Consider the following 19665-nt stretch of genomic DNA (forward strand, 5'->3'; position numbering starts at 1 on the left):
ATTGTCTGTAAAAATTGGTGAAGTCTGAATAAATTTTGTAGATTGTATTAATGTCAATTTCCTGTTTTTGATACTATACTACAATTACATAAGTTATCATATGGGAAATTCCATAAAAAGGTTCATGGGACCTCTACTATTTTTACAACTTCCTGTGCATGTATAATTATTTCTAAGAAAACTAGTAAAATAATCACTGTAAGTCTAAAAATTGTGGTTATTTGTAGGATCAGTTGTGATTCAAGATGGATACTCAGACATAGCACAAATAATACTGACAATAACAAAATAGTCAAATTAATAAAAGACAAGAGGCCAATACACTACTTTAAAAGTATTTTCTGGGCTGGGGCCAGGCAGTGGCTCAGCAGGAGTGCGCCTGCCTGGCAGGTGTGAGGCACTGGGTTCCATCCTCAGCACCACGTGAAAATAAATAAATAAAATGAAGGTATTGTGTCCATCTACAAATAAAAATATTTTTTAAAAAAGTATTTTCTGGGGCTGGGATTGTGGCTTAGCGGAAGAGCGCTCGCCTAGCACAGGTGGGACCTGGGTTCGATCCTCAGCACCACATAAAAATAAAGGCATTGTGTTGTATCCATCTACACCTAAAAAATAATTTTTTTAAAAAAAAGGTATTTTTTTTTACCTCTGACACTTTACTTCATTTTCTTCCTCCCCAGCCTAGATCTTTGAAAACTTTATCCCCTTCATTCTCTCTACTCCAGCCTACAAAAATAGCTTACTCATTATTAACTAAAAGAACATAAATATTATATTAATATATGTCTAAATGAATAAAGAAATATCTTGGTTGATCCAGAAAATCAGTGAATTCTTTGCCTTACTTCAGATATTTTCCCAAAAATAATGATGAAGTATAGTATATCCCAAGTTAGGCATACATGCAGGTATGTTAACAGTCGATCAGGAGAGTTGCCTGTCTCCTAATCAACCTTCTTTCCCCATTCCTCTATCCCTGAGATCAACAACAAAGCAGCAGAGTAAAGAGATCCCTGTAGATGAAATATGCCAATCACAACGGTGGAGCAGGGCTCCTTTTCTTGGCTTCCTGGTTAGTACTCCAAATTTATACCTGTCATACTTTTTCTCTTGAAATGATTAATTTTCCATGTAGTACTTGAGTTTATTTCTATGACTTAAGGTTGCTCATGCCTGTCTGTATCCCCAGGTGATTCTGCATTCTTTCCCCTTTCGGTATAGGAGCATAAAATCCTATTCTTCAAACTATCTAACCTCTTCCCAGAGGGTTCTGTGTAGTCTTCTTAAACTTAGATCTACTAGCTTTTACTCCTTGTAGTTGGAGCTTTGGAAACAATCTCATTTTCCATAACAAATGGAGGAAAGAGAAACTGTTTCACCTCTTGTCTATAAATAAATAGAAAACACTCATTCAGTCAATCAATTTGGGGTCTGTTCTTGGTAAGCTGCAAGTCGAATGTTTTCTCCTAGATGTTTGTAATTATAAATGTGGAAGACTCAATTCTTCCCTGGGACTGGAGGGTTTAACATGATGTTTCTTTTGCCCCCTGGACATCTGTCTACTCTACTGAGGTCAGTTCTCATTTTAGTTAGCTTTTTCGTGGCTGTAATGAAAAGACCTGACAAGAACAATTAAAGGAGGAAAAGTTTACTTGGGGGCGCATAGTTTTAGGGCTCTCAGTCCATAGAGAGCTGGCTCTATTCCTTAGGGCTCAAGGTGAGGCAGAACATCATGGCACAATAATGCAGCAGAGAAAAGCAGTTCAGGACATGGTCACGAAGAAGTAGAGAGAAAGACTACTTTTATTTTTTTTTTTTTACAAAAATAAATCCCCCAAAGGCACCTCCCCAATTGGGGGATTAATGCACTGATTAGGTCAAATCTCTTATAATCCAATCATTTTACATCTAAACTTTCTTGCATTGCCTTACACATGAGCTTTGGAGGGACACCTAATGTCTAAACCAAAACAGTTCTGCTTCTAATCCAAGAAAATGAAAAGATAACACTTTTTATTAAGTAATTGTGAACTGTTGGGGAATGTTGCTTTTATTTTATTGAAAATTCTCACAGTATCTCCGGATATTTTAGTTAACAATATGAGTCCCTCCTTCTTTTCTCCATTCCAAATAATTCACATACTATGTCCTAATCATTTTTGAAGTATGGAACATGCAAAGTTGAATACTTTAAGGCTGTGATGCCCACAATCCTTGTGGAGAAACTTCTGAGTAAAAGATTCAAAAAACCTTTTTATGTATGTGAAAATCACTTTGGTTGAACTTCTTAGCTCTGTTCTTATTGATATTTGATATAGGTGGCATGTTGGCTACAAGCAACACTGCTTACAATAAAAATGAAGCCAGATTGGTGGGAGATCTGTGACCAGGACTATAAATACATAAAGTCTTTGCTTTGACCTTCTTAAAACAGACCCTACAAATAGAGTGGGCCTTTTCTTGCATGGCCCTGGAAGCTATATTCATAGGCAATTGCAAGAAATATTTTTCGTATAAACATGTGGCTTCTAAGGCAAAGTGATTCTCATATACACCCATATGGCCCATCTTGCAAAACTGAAGAGCCACTTTGAAAGCAGCGGTTGGGGCAGCAGAGGAGCATAAAATAGCTCTGGGACTTCTGATTACTCTTTCTGAAGAAATATAGCAGATATTTCCCAACTGATATGTTATGTTTCTATCATAGGAGTATAGAATTACCTCTGGAGACCTAATGAGCTCTGTGAGTTTGACTGACCAATTGTAAGACTTCTGCAAATAATTACCAAGTATTCTGGTACATGTCATTCAAGGTCTGTATGCAAAATGTTATAAGAATTTCTGCTCTAGTTGTTCTGGTTGGGGTTTAGTGCTTGTGAAAATGCTTGGTATGCAATACAAATAATTAGAAGACCTCCTAACACCTGAACTGATTTTCCTATAATTTCACATTACCATAATTAAAAGAAAATTTCATAATTAGAATCCAGTAAAGCATGAAATTTGAAGAGTAGACTGAGTGTATATGCTAAGAGACTGGGAAAAGATCTATAAAGATAGTGAAAGAAATAATGACCTGTATCAAATTATAATTTTTATCTTTTTATGGTCCATTTCTTTCCATATATAGTTGTCTTCCTCAATGTACACTAAAAACCACCTCACATAAACATTTCTAAAGTAGAAAAACAAGAGACTCAAATGCTAGACTGTACCCTAAGTAGACAATATATCAACTTACTTGTATTCCTGTAAGCTCACTTTTATGAATATTATTATAATGACCTACTTAACTACACCTAATGAGATGGTTACACCCATGAACTGACTCATAATTAATTAACTCTTCTGAATCATTCATTCAGCAAATATCAAGTAAGTACCAATCACACGCTCAAGAATGTATTAGTCAGTCATTCAGGATTCAAAAGTGAGAAAAATAAACATGATATGATGTAGTTTCAGTGAATTTTGTTGGCTAAGAGATGCTAAAAAATAGAAAATAATTCACTAGTCTGTGATAATTAAATAGTAAATATATTTATAAATTTGCTATCTGTTTTTGCTAAAATATCATATAAGGTACTCTTCAACACCTATGCATTATAAAATAGGTTAAACATACTTGCTTTACTCAAATTCTGTTAATGATTTTGGAGAAAGGTAGTATTATATATGTTTGACTTCACGCTGCTAGCGATTGCTTCCAGATCATGACCAAACTATCAAAACACTTCCAAAGATTGGACTTAATTTGCAAGGAGCAAAGGCTGAAAATAGGCAACTATTATATAATCCTATTTGTCTGAAATACAGGTAAACGGTGGCTACTGAATTCTCATGCAAGGGCTCCCTTGATGTTACCAACTTAATTCTGCAAGACACGTAAGAGTCTGAGAAGTCAGGTGATATTTTGCAATCTGGACAAGAGGTCCTAAAGCATAGACAAGAAGCCCGAATGTGTTATATTCACTTAGCTATTACATCACTATTTCAATAGCTATTCCTGGTTCTCTTTACAAAGTTCCTCAGAGTTTTGTCCACACATGCTGGGTGCAGTAGCACATGGCTGTAATCCCAGCAACTTTGAAGGCTGAGGCAAAGGTTCGCAAGTTCTAGGCCAGTCACACAGTCACAGCAACTTAGTGAGGCCCTTAAGCAACTTAGCAAGATGCTGTCTCAAAATTTAAAAATGAAGAAAAAAAGGGCTGGAAATGTAGCTTGGTGGTAAAGTGCCCTTGAGTTCAATCCCCAGTAGAAAGAAAGAAAGAAAGAAAGAAAGAAAGAAAAGAAAGAAAGAAAAGAAAAAGGTGTTTTGTCCACACAGATTGGAAGGTTACCAATATTATGGAATTACTAAATAATTAAGGTACACCTCCCTTCAAAACATACAATTTATTATCATCTCTAATTATAAATTAAATGATTAGGATATATCATATTTCATTTAGAAATAACATATAAGTTGGGTTTTATTATGATGCTACTAGCATGAGTTGATAGACAGGAATGGGCAAATATTTTCTGTAATGGGCCCATGTAGTAAATATTTTAGGCTTTATGTGGCCACACAGTCTCTTACACATAGTTCATTTCTTAACCCTTTGAAAATGTCAAAAACATTCTCAGTTGGATGGTGATTGGGAAGATTTGATCCATAATATGCATTCCCCTGACCTCTGGCTTCTAGGCCTGGAGGGTAAATACATGGACAGTAAATACACCCATAGCCACCTGTATCTTCTTGGTAGCAGTAAGCACATGCTTCTATTTTTTCTACCTCTACTTGCTAAGACTTGATATTGATATTGAATAAACAGTAAATGTATATTAATCAACTCAGTAAATACAATTTTCAATTTAGACATCAAATCAATGAAGGTAGTAAGAATCTCTTATCATTTATTTTGCCATATAGTCTTACGTATCTATTATTCACCAGATATTCTCACCTATATCCTCATATTTAATTTTACTTGATCTCCTAATGATTGTGTACTGCACACATTTTTACCCCCACTTCATATGTAAGGAAATTGATTCTTATAATTTAAATGACTTTTCCAAGTAAATACAACCAGTTTACTTTGGAAGAACTTGAACCAGATCTCTTGAGGCCAAGCTTTAAGGATTCTGCAATAGTAAACGAATATATTTAAGGAGAAAAATGCATATATCTTTTAGGCACATACACATTTACTAGAGCCCAAACAAAATAATGGTGCTTTAAGAATTTTCCTGAGACAAATGTTCAGAAGTGTTATGTTGAAGCTATTTGGATCAGAGTTCACAGGTTCTTTTAACAGGGTATCATAATTATTAGGCTTCTTAGGTGAGCAAGTAAAAGATTCTATTCAAGAATAACATTACTAGCCTAGTGAGGCCCTGGGTCTGATCCCCAGTACCAGAGGGGATAAGATAACCAATAATAACATTAGTGCTGGCTCCAGCATCCCCCTCCTCTTCAGGGTGTTAACTTTGCATCTCTGAAAACATAAAATGCAAACAACAATACAAGACAAAACAAGCAAATAAACTGCTCAATGAACTTTCAAAAGGCAAAGGATTTCATAGCATGATTGAAAATAATATTTGAGAACAATTTCAGTCATACTCAAGGCCATGAAGGATCAGAAGTGTGAGATCAGTAAAAACAGAAGAGAGAAAAATCAACCAGGATGGCAACGTGACAGTGGCTTTAAATGAGAATGATTTGTCAATAAAATGATTCCAAATGGTCCTTGGAACAACCCATAAAGATTTTTACAAACTGTGTCTGTTTACGACCCTACTAAAATTCAAATTTCATCATATTACAGAAAAAAACTACAACTTTAAACATGATTCATTTTTGTTTGATATAAGAATGACTATAGTAGCATGCTCCGTTAGATAATAAATGGCATGCAGTTTCATAATTCTACTTTCATTGTTCAAAATAAAGCACTGTTTGCTACATTTATAACAAGACTTGGGCCTCAATTTAATAGATTCAGCTCTAATGTTTTTTTCCCTTAACACCTATTTATCCCAATAATAAATCCCTCCTCCAATGCCTATCTAAATCAGTCAGCTGTGGCTCAAGTAAGAGAATATGAAATTTGCTGCCCTCTTACTTTTTGTTGTTGTTGTTGTTGTTTGGGTACAAGGGATTAAATCAGGGGTACTTAACCACTGAGTCACATCCCCAGCCCTTTTTAGTGTTTTATTTAGAGACAGGGTCTCACTGAGTTGCTGAGGGCCTCACTAATTTGCTGAGCCTGGCTTTGAACTCACGACCCTCCTGGCTCAGCTTCCCCAGCCACTGGGATTACAGGCATGTGCCACCATGCCCTTCCTGCTGCCCTGTCTTAAGAGAGCAGATATGGGGATAGGGTTGAAGTGAGTCTCATTGAAGAAGTAACTTTATCTTCAGTGTATCCTCAATGGAAGTCCCTTTCCATATCCTAAAGGCTTGTTTCTCAAGTCACTAGGAGGCATGAGTTGCTGAAATCAAAACAGTTTTCAAAGTAATATTTCCCTGTGGATACAAGATGAGATGGAAAACATCAGGCCCTGCACTGCATGCTCAGCATCAGTAAGATTTCCCTTGAAGTTCTCTTGCAGTTTCCTAAGTCTAGCAATGAGGATCCTATTTCTTTAATTGACATACTACTTCCTTTGGCGAGGTGTGAGGGCACAGGTTAGGGGCACAGGGGCAGCCCAAGCCATGATGTCTGCTTTTCTCCTTTCAGGTTGGACATGGGGGCATAGAGAAGTGTGTTCACAGAACCTCACTGCATGCTATTTAGGAACCAGAGTCAGATTCCTTCTTGATCTAGTATCTAAATATCAAATATAAAACATTATGCACGAATGCTATGAAGGTTTTATTTCGGTATTCATTTGGATTGAATCGGTCATAGTCGTAAAACAAGGCAGGAAGTATATAGATGCCTACCCACTTTATGTTAAAGCATTTATTTATAGTATTTTTCTTTCTCCTGTCTAGAGAATAGTTCCAGGTAATGTAGTGGTTATAAATGACAATCTCAGAAATGGAAAATCCTATAGCAAATTAACTAAAATTTTCTCAGAAGTGAGAATTTTTTTCTAAGTTGTCTTCCTACTCTGAAGTACCTTTACTGACATTTTTCTCCCCTTCAGGTCATTGATCCGTGAGATTATGGAATTGTCTCCTCCCAACACTTGGACCACTTTCCTATTCAGTGCCCACCAGAGTTATAGCAAATGGAGAGCCAGGAAGACCAGCACAGGCCAGTTAGATAGCACTGAGGTAAAAACTCTGTGGAGGGTGAAAAAATGATTTAGATTGATTAATCAGGGGAGACGCTGTTAGACTTTTATTGTCGAATGATAGCTCAGACAATCATAAAGCCCAGTATTCTTTTCAAAAGACAGAAAAGTGAAATGACCTGGCAAACGTTTCCTTTTCCTCTCCCTCTGCCACTTTGAAATGGAAGAATTCTGGATCCTCACTGTTAACCAAATGGCATTTACAGTTCTCAGTTGGCATGGGGCAGCTAAGAATCTAAAACGAGGAATGCTTATTCCATTTTCATTTCCATGGAAACCAGTCACCAACTGGTGAAAACAAGGTAGATCAAATTTTTTGAACAAGAATATTGAAATAATCACTGTTTTAAAACTTTTCTCTTATATCAGGATGGACAGCATGGTTTAATCTCAGAAACACAGAGATGTCTAAGTGGACAAACAATTCCCTACTGCTTTACAGTTGTAACTCTTCTTCATGGGCATAATAATTATGGTATTCTCATGAGTTTTATTCATCATCCTTTGAAGGACAATTTGCTATGAATCCAATAAATAAATTATATAATAAAATGTGTAATTTTCAAATCCAAGAACCACTTTCAAAACTTATAATCATGTTCCTTTTCTACATAACCTTAGTAAATGCATGAGGGAAGAAATGTGATTTCCAGAGGAATAGACCATGACCCAGTTTTTAGAAGAGATTTGGAAGGATTATTCTATTTTTTGAAACTACTTTGAAAAATCAGAGCTTGAAAAGACCACTGAAATAACCAGTTGTTACACAGTGAATATAGTCCCCATAGCTCTTAAGTGTATTCAGCATTTCCAAAAGAATATCAGGGCCCTCTCCCTCCCCTTCCACCAAAATACATACATACATACAGACATATATACATAACATAAATCTAGGTATCATTTGCATTGTTTGCATATTTAAAACACAAATGTTCCACATTAAGTCAACATAATTTTCTCCAAAGAAGTAACAAAACGAAAAATGGTAAGAATTCATTTAACTTAGATCTCTGTCACTAGCCTCATCTGATGACAAAACCTCCAGGTTAGCTCTAATACTCTGAGTTATTACATGGGATAGTAGAACTACAGTATTCTGAAAATTTAGAACACACTGTCTGTAATTCTCATGGCAAACTGCAAGTGGCTATTTTCTCAGGAGATAATTAAGTCTCCCAGTGGCAACAAGACCTGCCCAAAGTTATTACCATAACCTTTGAGCTTCTTTCTCCCTGTCAGATTTTCATGTTCACATCTATCCTATTCAGACTCAATTCCTGGTTTCTAGCTGTAACCCCAATTTAGAAATATCACCATGTCTATTTCTCACCTCATTAATTCTAATCTTCCCATATTAAGAGAAGATAAAAAAAATGCAGAAATGTCTGACCTCAAATGCTATCATTTTTAATAAATGCAACTCATTTATGATCTTTATTTCTAATATTTAAATCTCCAATTGTTAAAATAACATCTAAGTACTATATCTGAAGTTGGTCCAATATATATGACCTGTTTCCTCTTTTCTACATATGTTATTAAAGTGGGTTCACTTCAATTTTTTAGATCAACACATAAAGTCAGTAAGTAAAAAATACAATAAGGAAGTTGATAAAGATATAAAAATAAGTTAAAGCACCCTCTTTCATTAAAAAAGAACTATCTCCAAATATATTTAGTTGGATGTGTTATAACATAGACACATATACAACAACAATTAAAAAAAAACAGCAAAAACTGATACAGAGAGACATTGATTTTGGCTAGAATTCAAATCTCTCAATGAATTACTTGAAAAGTTTTATTTATCAGTAATTTTCTGTGCATGGGCCATTTTCACCTTTACCTCTTAAAATTACTTAGTGAAAACAATTTGTGTAAAGTTTATGCTACTGATATGGCTCCTTATTTCAAGCAAAGCCAGTATATAACACCTGAAACAAACAAACAACAACAACAAAAAATCCCTCAAAATCAAAGGTTAATTAATTCATAATTTCCTCTCAGATGCCTAAGAATAAAAATCAATCAATATTAATAAATGCAGCCTCTGGGAACGTACAAGGATTTCTTTGCAGTCATTTTTTTTAAGAGTCCAAGTGGAAGTCTATCTGTAAAAATATGGAATCATCTTAAAAATGCATTTCTTTACCAATTTTTATCCCTTCCTAGTTTCACAAACCTTTTGCAATAGAAAAATTTAGGAGATTATTTGGGCTTAAAACCTCAGACTTTCCATTTCACTAATGCCATAGAGTCCAATCCCTCTAAAGCTGTTACAACTATCCCTTCTGAGAGAATGCACTGCAGGTGAAGATGTTTACAGGCTATTTGTACAGGCCATTCATCCCAAAACATCTCAAGAAACACCAGTATCTTCACCAAAAGGTGAAGATGGTTACAGGCCATTCATCCCAAACATCTCAAGAAACACCAGTATCTGATTGAGTTAATCTGATATTTTACATAATATTTTGTACATAAACTGGCAATAAGTGTTGCTTCTAATTCTAGCTAGGGAAAACACTGGCAAAAAACAAGTATTCAATATATAGGGGGAAATTTTTCTTATTGTTGAAATCTTTATGTATGCAGAGGCATTTCAGATACATAGGAACAAAAGAACAAAAATGGCAGTTAAGGCACTTTTATAAAATAATGAGAAATCTAAGAATGAGAACAAATTAATATTCACTTTAAACTTATTTCTGCCATGAGTTTTAGATTCTTCATTGTAAATTTGAATATTTTGCATGTCATGGATGTTCTTCTTTCCCTTTTTTGTTCAAGAAGTGGAAAGGAGCCAACCATGGTAGCATATGCCTATAAACCCAGTGACTCAGGAGGCTGAGGCAGGAAGATCACAAGTTCAAAGACAAGCCTCAGCAACTTAGTGAGACCTGGTTCTCCAAAAAAAAAAAAAAAAAAAAAGTGGGGGTTGGGGATATGGGGAGGGTTTGGGGATGTGCATACCTAGGTTCACTCCCTAGCACCAAAGGAAAAGAAAAGAAAAGAAAAGAAAAGAAAAGAAAAGAAAAGAAAAGAAAGAAAGAAAGAAAGAAAGAAAGAAAGAAAGAAAGAAAGAAAGAAAGAAAGAAAGAAAAGGAAGCAGGCAATAATTCTCCCTAGAGTGGGGACGTTGCAATACTCATCTTCCAAGTAGGTTATCTTAGTAATAATGAAAATGCACACCAAGATAAGACCTTATATTTAAAAATCTCTAAGCATAGTAGAATAACAATATCACCATTACCATTCACCAGTATAAAGCACAAATGAAAGATGCCATTTTCAGACAGCTATAAAAAGATTAGTTAAAACTCAAATGTAATGTAGAAAGGATTAAGTTGTGAGGCTAAACAGATAGTGAACATATTCTAAATTCTACAAATATGCCTAAAGAGTCTGGACTTGGTCATGAGGGGTTTTGTTAGGATTTACATCTTAAATGTCCCACTAATGTCATGGGTTGAATGAAGGCTTGGTCTCCATCCTGTAGTGCTACTGAAAGGTGGTGGAGTCATTAAGAGAGGGGTCTATTGGAAGAAAGCTGGATCACTGGGAAGTTGGGCTATTTCTTATGTGCCTTTCACTTTTGCTTTCTGGCCACTATGAAGTCTACAGACTTCCTCTGCCATGTGCTTCGGCCATGATGTACTGCCTTGCCACAGGCCCCAGAGCAACAGGGACTAAAACCTTTGAAACCATGAGCCAAAATAAATCTTTCTTTGTTTTAAGTTGTTTATCTCAGGTGTTTTGTCACAGTGGCACAAAGTTGACTAACACAAGTTTGAAGATAGAGGGAAAATACATTCTGATTTGAGTTTTAGATAAAGGAAAAGCTGCAGGGAAAACATTTTCTGCCTTTACCTCTTTACCAAAAACAAAATAAAATGACTCAGTAAGAAAATGTCCTTTATTCATGAACTTGTAAGGAGCTCACTAATACCAAGGCACTATCAGTTACTACAGACATTGTCTCAGTATTTATCATTTTCTTTGATCAGTCATTTTCTAAAAGGCTCTCAATTTATCCTACAGTGATAACTCCTCTACAAAATACTTCTATAGCTTATAACATGAGTTTAGAATTGTTCATTTTGTATAAAAAGAAGTTTTTATTTCAAAAATGATTCTAAAATGAATAGTAATTTAAAATACATTATAATTTAGATTTTTTAATTAATTTTTATTTATATGTGATAGTAGAATGCATTACATTTCTTATTAGACACATAGAGCACAATTTTTCATATCTCTGGTTATATATAAAGTATATTCACACCAATTCATGTCTTCATACATGTACTTTGGATAATAATGTCCATCACATTCCACCATCATTTATTTCTAACCCCATGCCAAGGGGAATAGTTAGCTATTATTGCTTCCCTGAATTAAAACTTCTGCATTGCTTATGAAGAGAGTATTGAGTGTCTGGCCCCATTAGAATGTCTTATGTGATACAAGGCATTTGAGTTCAGAAGCTAAATTCACTTTCATAAGCTGTGTGAACCTGCCTTCCTTATTTTTACTTTCTTCCTCTGAAGAAGAGGGAGAACTGTTAATGACATTTGACTTTGGATTCTTTGTTATAACCAACTACATAGAAAAGTAGTTAATTAAAAGGATATTGGGCTGGGCATAGTGGCACAAGACCATAATTCCAGTGGGAGGCTGAGAAAAGAGGAATTCAAGGCCATCCTTGGCAGCTTAGTGAGACCCTGTAGTGTATCCCTGGGTTTAATCCCCAGTACGGAGAAACAAAAACAAAAATGAACACACAGGACACACACATAGAGGATATTGGGAAGTTCAGAATGCCAGGCTTAGGATTAAGAAAAACAGAGCTAAGTATGAAGAAAGGACTACTGAGAGAAAGAGAGAAAGCAAGTAAGTGCATTTAATGATATAATACACTTTAGTATTACTTACCTGAAATCTTTAGGACTCAGAAATATTTCAATTTTTTTTGTAATTTTGGCATATACATAAGGCACTTGTATATCTTCAGAATGAGACACAAGTCTAAAGACTAAATGCATGTGTCACAGAAACATTATATACACACCCTGAGGTAATTTTATACAAGGTTTTAATTCTATGCATGACACAGTTTCACGGTGTCAAATTTTCTACCTGTGGTGTCATGTTGATTCTCAAAAAGTCTAGGATTTTTGTAGCATTTCAGATTTTGGATTTTCAGATGAGAAATACACAACTGCATGAGGTGCTATTGATTTAGGATCCAGAGCACATGTCCTGTGCACTAGACTATGACAAGGGAATTGGATGGAGTGGTATTCATACTGGTTGCCATACTGGAGAGTAGTCTGATCTCTACCAAGATGTATAATAGAAAATTCCTTATACATAAAACAGAATTCAGATACTGAGGGACCAAAAGAATTATATATTCTATGTATCAGACATGAACTTTTACAATTCATATGAGATTAGAACAAAGCAAAAACACTTTGTCAACTTTACAAGTTACCATTCTTAGTAGAGGAATGTTCCACGTTTGATAAAGTGAGATTTGTCTAAGATGGCCTGGGAGGACTAATGCCATTTAAGGGACCTGAAGACTTGCTCCTTTTTTTTTTCTCCTCCCACGAAAACCACATTCTGACCCTGCTGAACTCTATTTAGACTTTGCTAAGTTTATAGCTAAAGGCAAAAACAGTCAAAGTTTCACTGGGGGACAAAGTTATTCACTACTCCTCCCCACAAATCATACACCAAGCTTCTCAGAGTCACAGAACTGCTCACACAAACGCCAAATAAGAAGCTTATGTATAATGAGTTCTAAAAATTATTATAACAACATAACAATAACTTTTCAAGTACCACCATGTGGTGTTTGTCCATGTATCAGCACCAGCCTGATTTTATAGGGTATTGCTCAATATATTCTCTTAGTTTATAAAGGGATTTTTCAGTTTTATGAAACAACTTATCTAGCAGTTACTTAGGCGTCCATCCTCCTCCGCACACATTTTCCTGTTTTACTCCAAATATATGTCATAGAAATTTATGAATGTGTATTATCCATATAGATTTCAGAAACCCATGAATCTCTTAAGGAAAATATTTTGTGAATTAGAGATGGGCACCATCCTTAACAAAGTACTTTCTTAAAATAATAGCTTCTTAACTAAAGACAAGGAAAAAAAAACATTACACAGAGATATATATAAAGAATTATGGGCATTTTGTTTCAACCAGGATAAATTATATATGAGTTGGTATCCCTTGTCGTTGAAATAGGTTTTACATTGGGCATTTTAAAAGAAGCTCATAGAAACACAATGAGAAAACTGGATGAGCATAAATGGAATGAACTGGTGTTAAAAAGAAAATACCTACAAACAAAATATGAAAGAAAGAATATTAATGCAATTTGTAATGGCTTATTCAAATCACTTATTTGCATTTAGCCCACAAAGATTTTTCAATGACTATGAATGAATACACAAATACACCCATAAAATGGGTATTGTTCTTAAACCTCTATGTTGTGGAATGTGATTCCACCGTAACGATGTCACCAGTATTACTCCCCACAGAGGGCTGAGCAATTTCATATTAATTCAGTCTATGAAAGAATTAAGCCACAGCATCTCTGTTGTGGGGAAAACTAATCATAATGACAGGGGCCGCTGCTGTCCCATGAATGTTGTGCTTCAAAGTAGGGACAATAAAGTAAAAATGGGGTTGCTTCTGAGATTATTCCTCACTTTGGGGACACCTTCCGTCCCCTTTGAAATGAAATTTCAGTTAAGTCAAGTCCCTTAATTCTTCAGTCTCTTCAGTTCAAACCACAGTTGCCCTCAGATGCTCTACTGCCCATGGCCTCTAATTACTCTGTATGTGATACAAGAGATGGCTGGACAAGGAACAGAACAAAACAACCAGGTGTTTTTATTTCAGTACATCATTGACTACTTTCCACTGCTTTGCAAGTATTCAAGGAACTTGCCATTCATTCAGGAAGGAAAAATAAGTAAATTAACATCATGAAAGAGACTAATATCCAATAAAATCAACAATATAGGTCAACTGAAACTGCCATCTAACATGAATCCCATTCAGATCACCAAGGATGAATAACAATTAACTGACGTGGAGACTGGGCATGTGCTTCTTTCTCAGAATGACCTGATACCAATGTTTATGCAGAGATCAGGATATTGGGATGGTGGAAAAAGAAAGGGATATGAGAAAACCTGATACACATAGGGCTGGATCATTGGGGAGGAAATTAGTCGACATATGTAACTGGGACAAGTGTAGGAGGGGGTGTGATCCTATGAGGCTGAACCTCAGACAGAGAGAATGCCAACCAAGGGCAGGAAGGTCACACAAAATCCGTAGCAGTCAGCTAATTTCAGCCAAGGATGTTACCACAAGGTATTGTATCTGCAATTCATGCAAATTGAAATGCATTTAGTAGCATATGTAAATTATATGCAGACGGTGCGTGGATATCTAAAAATAGGAAGAGGTAAACTCTTCTAACAAAGGTCATTCATTTCTAAAATTCATGAGATTTCAGTTTGTGATGAGTGTGGAGAAAGAAGGGATTCAGGAGAATCTGTAGGGAAGTCACAAGTACTCTACCACCCTCCTCAATTCTTTGGAGCTCTTTTAGGTGTTTTATAGGCAAACCAGTCCTCCACAAGTCCCCAAAGTCAGACAGAGCCTCATGATCTCATTCCTTTCTTAGAGTAAGAGAAGGTTTCTTATTCCCATAGGGTATTCCTGGGCTCAGTCTTCTCCTCCTACATAGAACTTTTTTTTTTTTTACAACCCACACTTCCAGAGCACTTCCAAAGATTGTCACTTAAGTGCAAAAACATGAAGAAAGTGTCTTTTACTTATGATTCTAACCTCAAAGAGTCCATATGTTCAAAGAAAGAAAGGTGAAGACAAACACCTGCTCTCTGAGGAAACAGACCACAACTTTATCTAATTATTTATTTTCACCTATAATATCAATATATGTCCATACTGTGGCATTTTGATACACTTTCCAAAAACCTTTTACTTACATTGTGACACCTGATAGTTAGCTTAATTAAAAAACAAAAAAATCCTGTTAATATATACTAGTAGACATGTTTGACAACACAAAGATCCAAAGTACAGCTTTGCCATGTCAACTTCTTTTTTAATTTGTTCTTTTTTGTTATACATGATAGTAGTATGTATTTTGACATATCATGTGTACATGGAGATTTACTTCCCATTTTTGTGGTTGCACATGATGTGGTGTTACACTAGTAGTATATTCATATATGACCACAGGACAGTTATGCCAATTTCTAATCAGGCCAATTTTTTTTTTTTTTAGAGAGAGAGAGAGAGAATTTTTAATATTTATTTTTTAGTTCTCGGCGGACACAACATCTTTGTTGGTATGTGGTGCTGAGGATCGAACCCGGGCCACACGCGTGCCAGGCGAGCGCGCTACCGCTTGAGCCACATCCCCAGCCCTAATCAGGCCAATTCTTAAGGCTTACCTGCCTGCCTGCTGGCCTGCCTGCCTGCCTCTTTCTTTTTTTTAACTATATAGGTTTTCGTAGTCCTGTATCTGACTTTGAGCCTCTGCAAGTGCCAATGGTTCACTCCTTGTGAGATCTGAAAAAGTAGCACCTGGAATCATTTGAATGACCTTCATTTATTTCCACTGAACAAATACCATCGTAGGCTCAGACTTATATAATCCTTTACTGTACTAAATGATCTGTGTTGCTTATTCAAAGACACATGAACTTGTAATGTTAGCAACCTTTGTAGACAAACTCCCTTTGGAGAAACAGAGCCTAGGTACCAGCAATTAGTGAAGCCAGGCTACTAAAGGTTTATAGGAATAATGCTTCAGCATTCTTGTTGATGACAGTTTTTCCTCGGTAGTAAACTTACTGAAACTCACGCTCAGCCAACAAATTAATTCTGTCTACTTGGCCACAGATTAATTTAGCTATGCAGGTAAAAAGATGGTGTGGGAACAAATGAGTAGAAATTCTGATCTTGCCACTCATTGCCATTAGGCAAATTACTTAACCTCTCCAAACTTCTCTCTGAATGTGAGCTGTTGTGAACAGTAAATGAAACATTATGCAGATGTGCTTATTTTATTATTTTATGCTTACATTGCATCCAGATATAGTCAAGTTGAAATAAATTTACAGATTTTTTATTGTTTGAGTTAAACAGATCTACTGACACTGGTGTGGGAAAGAAAGTTGTGAGAAGAAGGTTCACCAAGATCACTGACGTAAAAGGACAAAAAGGCTAGAGCTACTATCCAGGACTCCTCTAAAAGCAGAGCATTGCTCATACTACACTGCCCTTCTTTCTTTGATCACCTGTGACATGAGAACTAATTAAATATGCATTGATCTAATAAAGGACATATTTTCTAGCCTCATACCCTTTTTTAAGGATTGCAGTTAAAATGCAAACCTCCCACTATTACACATACACACACATGCACACACACGCACATATACGTAAAGACACTGGGACAACAAGGTTCTATTGTAATAAACCAAATTGCTGCATATAAAAACTATGACACCTCTAGGAGCATATAAGGACAAAATTCAAACTTTAGTACTTAAACTTAGAAGGTGCTTGATATGAATGAAAGGTAAACCAATATCTAAGTAATATCTCAATAATATTAAATGAACAATCTGCAGGCTGAGTTTTAGTATTTTAGCATTTACTCAGCATGTTTTTTATTCTGTTTGCTATACAGGGAATGAAATAAATAAAACAAAGATTCTTTTCTCCTGAAGTTGCCTTCTTGTTCAGTATCTAATATGACTGCTAGCTAACCAACTTTTGAGTTCTCGGGTGCTTTCTATCATGTTGGTAAAAAACATCAATAATACACTGCTAAGATTGACCTCTCAAGGTCTTCATGCTCCAAATTTTCATATTTCAGAATAGAAGGATACAAGAGAAAATATAAGGATCCAAAAGGAAGGTTAGAGGAGAAGCTTAAAAGAGAAAGATAAATAAATACACCTGTCTGGAAAATCTGCTCAAATGCTTAATCCATTATTTAAAAAGGATACTTACCTCTTCCCCTTACTGCAATTTCCATCTGCTTTAGAGGCCCTAGGAACTGGTGAGTTTGTTTTTTTTAAACAAGAAATTTAAATTCAAGCAACTATCAATTATTCATGTCAACAGTACAGGAGGTTTGCATAAATTATACCAAAACTTCATTTTAACTTATAGCATCAATCAGACTCTATCAAAACTGTTACTGAGAGCCCCCAGAGACTAAGTCTTCAAATCCTGGAGGAAAAAACAGTGAAATCAACAAAGAGGAGAACAAAAGAGTGTGAAGGTTGCATTATCATGACTATGAGCTCTGGAATAATTAATGTGTTGTTTTAAGAGGATGAATATTTATACTTCATGGAACAGGTATACAGGAATCTGAGGTTAGATCACCATTTTGTATATCTATTCAGCTTTCATTAAAGAATAAATAGCCATTTATCAATGCCCATGAATTTATTCATTTTTTCTTAGTGGTATCCGAACTTTTCTCTTCTACTTCACAAAGGTACCAGGCTAAAAAATAAACATGCCTGTGTCAGTTGAGGGCCTATCATGGAATGTTGGGCTCTTTTATAATGGGCAATGCGTTTATTCCAGGCCCTTATTATATAAGAGACACACAGGGTGTGGGGAATCAATGCTCTCTTTACTGATATGCTTACCAGTATCTAGGAAAAGCATCTCCAAGGGTCACGCTTAGGACCACATGAAAGGAATTATGAACTTCAGAGATGCAGCTAACCCAATGACCCAGCGTGGGGAGAATTCATACCCCTTCTTCATTCTCCTGCATCTCCACTAATCTACCTGAGACTTCTATTAGCCAAATTTAATGGGAGGCTGGAGAGCAAGGAAGTCCACAAATGCTGTTCCTAAAGATCAGCCTTATAGAGTGGAAAACAGCACATAGGCCCCCTCTAAACAAGACCATTTAATAGGGCCATGACTGCGACTGGGATACATTTTGCTAATTTACTTAGATGAGCCAATCAAGTTGAGTACTCTTGTAATTATTCTGAGAAAGACCAAATGGACATATTATTACATCCCAAATTAAATTGAAAATTATCTTCTCAGTATCTTTCCTTGCCTTCTATTCTGTATATTGGTAAATAGGACTTCAATTATAGTAGGGAAATTTCTATAGAAGAATAACTTGACTGGTATTGTAGAAACTCCTTGGAGGGATACCCAGGTTACATCAGGGATGGTGAGTCACAGGGGAAGTGACATAAGGTGGAGGCAGAGGAGGAATTCTCCAGGGGCCGATGGCAGCACACACAGGGAACCCAGGAGTTGAGGTGGGAGGAAAAGGAGTGGAACAAACAGGGCAGAGGAGCGTTGATTATGAGGAGGAGGTGGGTCCTGAAGGGTCTTGTATTTTTAGCATATATCAATGTACAAAAGGATTTCCATATTCTTATTTTAGTTCAGAAATATTATTTAGGAAGCAGGAGGGGATGAGGCCAGAGACAAGAAAGCAGGTCAGAGAAAGGGGATGCAGCAACACAATGGTCAGTGTGAATGGATGGACAGGGAGGGATCACCAGACCTCGATGACTAATGTCTGCTGAGTGGCAGGGCAGGGATGGCTGGCTTCAGGTCCAGAGAAGCCTCTGCCGACTAGGACTGAGACTTTCCATGTGAGGCCACTTCCCAGAAATGTTATTTACTTCCTTTTTGCATCATAAACACACAGGAATTTTCTAAAATATTTGTTGCAGGTTCTTTCATGAATATCAAATCTATGACCGTTACTATGGTCTGAATTTCTGTATCCTACCAAAATTCACATGTTGAAATCTAATTCCCAGTAGGGTGGTATTAAGAGGAGAGCCTTCCAGCAGTGACTAGGTCTTGAGGATACAGCCCTTATGAATGGGGTGTCTTTATAAAAGAGGTCTGAGAAAGCTTGTTTGTTCCTTCTGACATGAGGACCCACAGAAGGTGCCATCCATGAAGAAGGGAGACACTGAATCTGCTGCTCTCTTGTTCTTGGGCTTTCCTACTTCTGGAACTGAGGACTAAATTTCTGTTGTTTATAAATCACCCAGACTAAGACACTTCGTTATAGTAGCTGGAACTAACTGTTGTGTACAAAAAGTGTAAGATAATTTTCACATTTGCCTTATTTGAAAATGCTCATCTTCCAATAATATATTTAGAATCAATGTTACATAAAATGTAACTACTATATAGTCTAGATATTGGAGATGTTATTGTGCAGAAGTATTCAGGAAAAAGTTTTTGAAGATATTTGGAAAAATAAATCAAATTTTG

General features: G+C 36.0%; 1 protein-coding gene across 4 annotated transcripts in view; it reads right to left on the bottom strand.

Annotated features, from left to right (window-relative positions):
• Pcsk5 (proprotein convertase subtilisin/kexin type 5) overlaps positions 1 to 19665 on the bottom strand; it is a 427339-nt gene that overhangs the window by 273411 nt on the left and 134263 nt on the right. The window lies entirely within an intron of this gene.

The sequence above is a fragment of the Urocitellus parryii genome, chromosome 4 (genome assembly GCF_045843805.1).
Source record: "Urocitellus parryii isolate mUroPar1 chromosome 4, mUroPar1.hap1, whole genome shotgun sequence".
Lineage (NCBI taxonomy): Eukaryota > Metazoa > Chordata > Mammalia > Rodentia > Sciuridae > Urocitellus > Urocitellus parryii.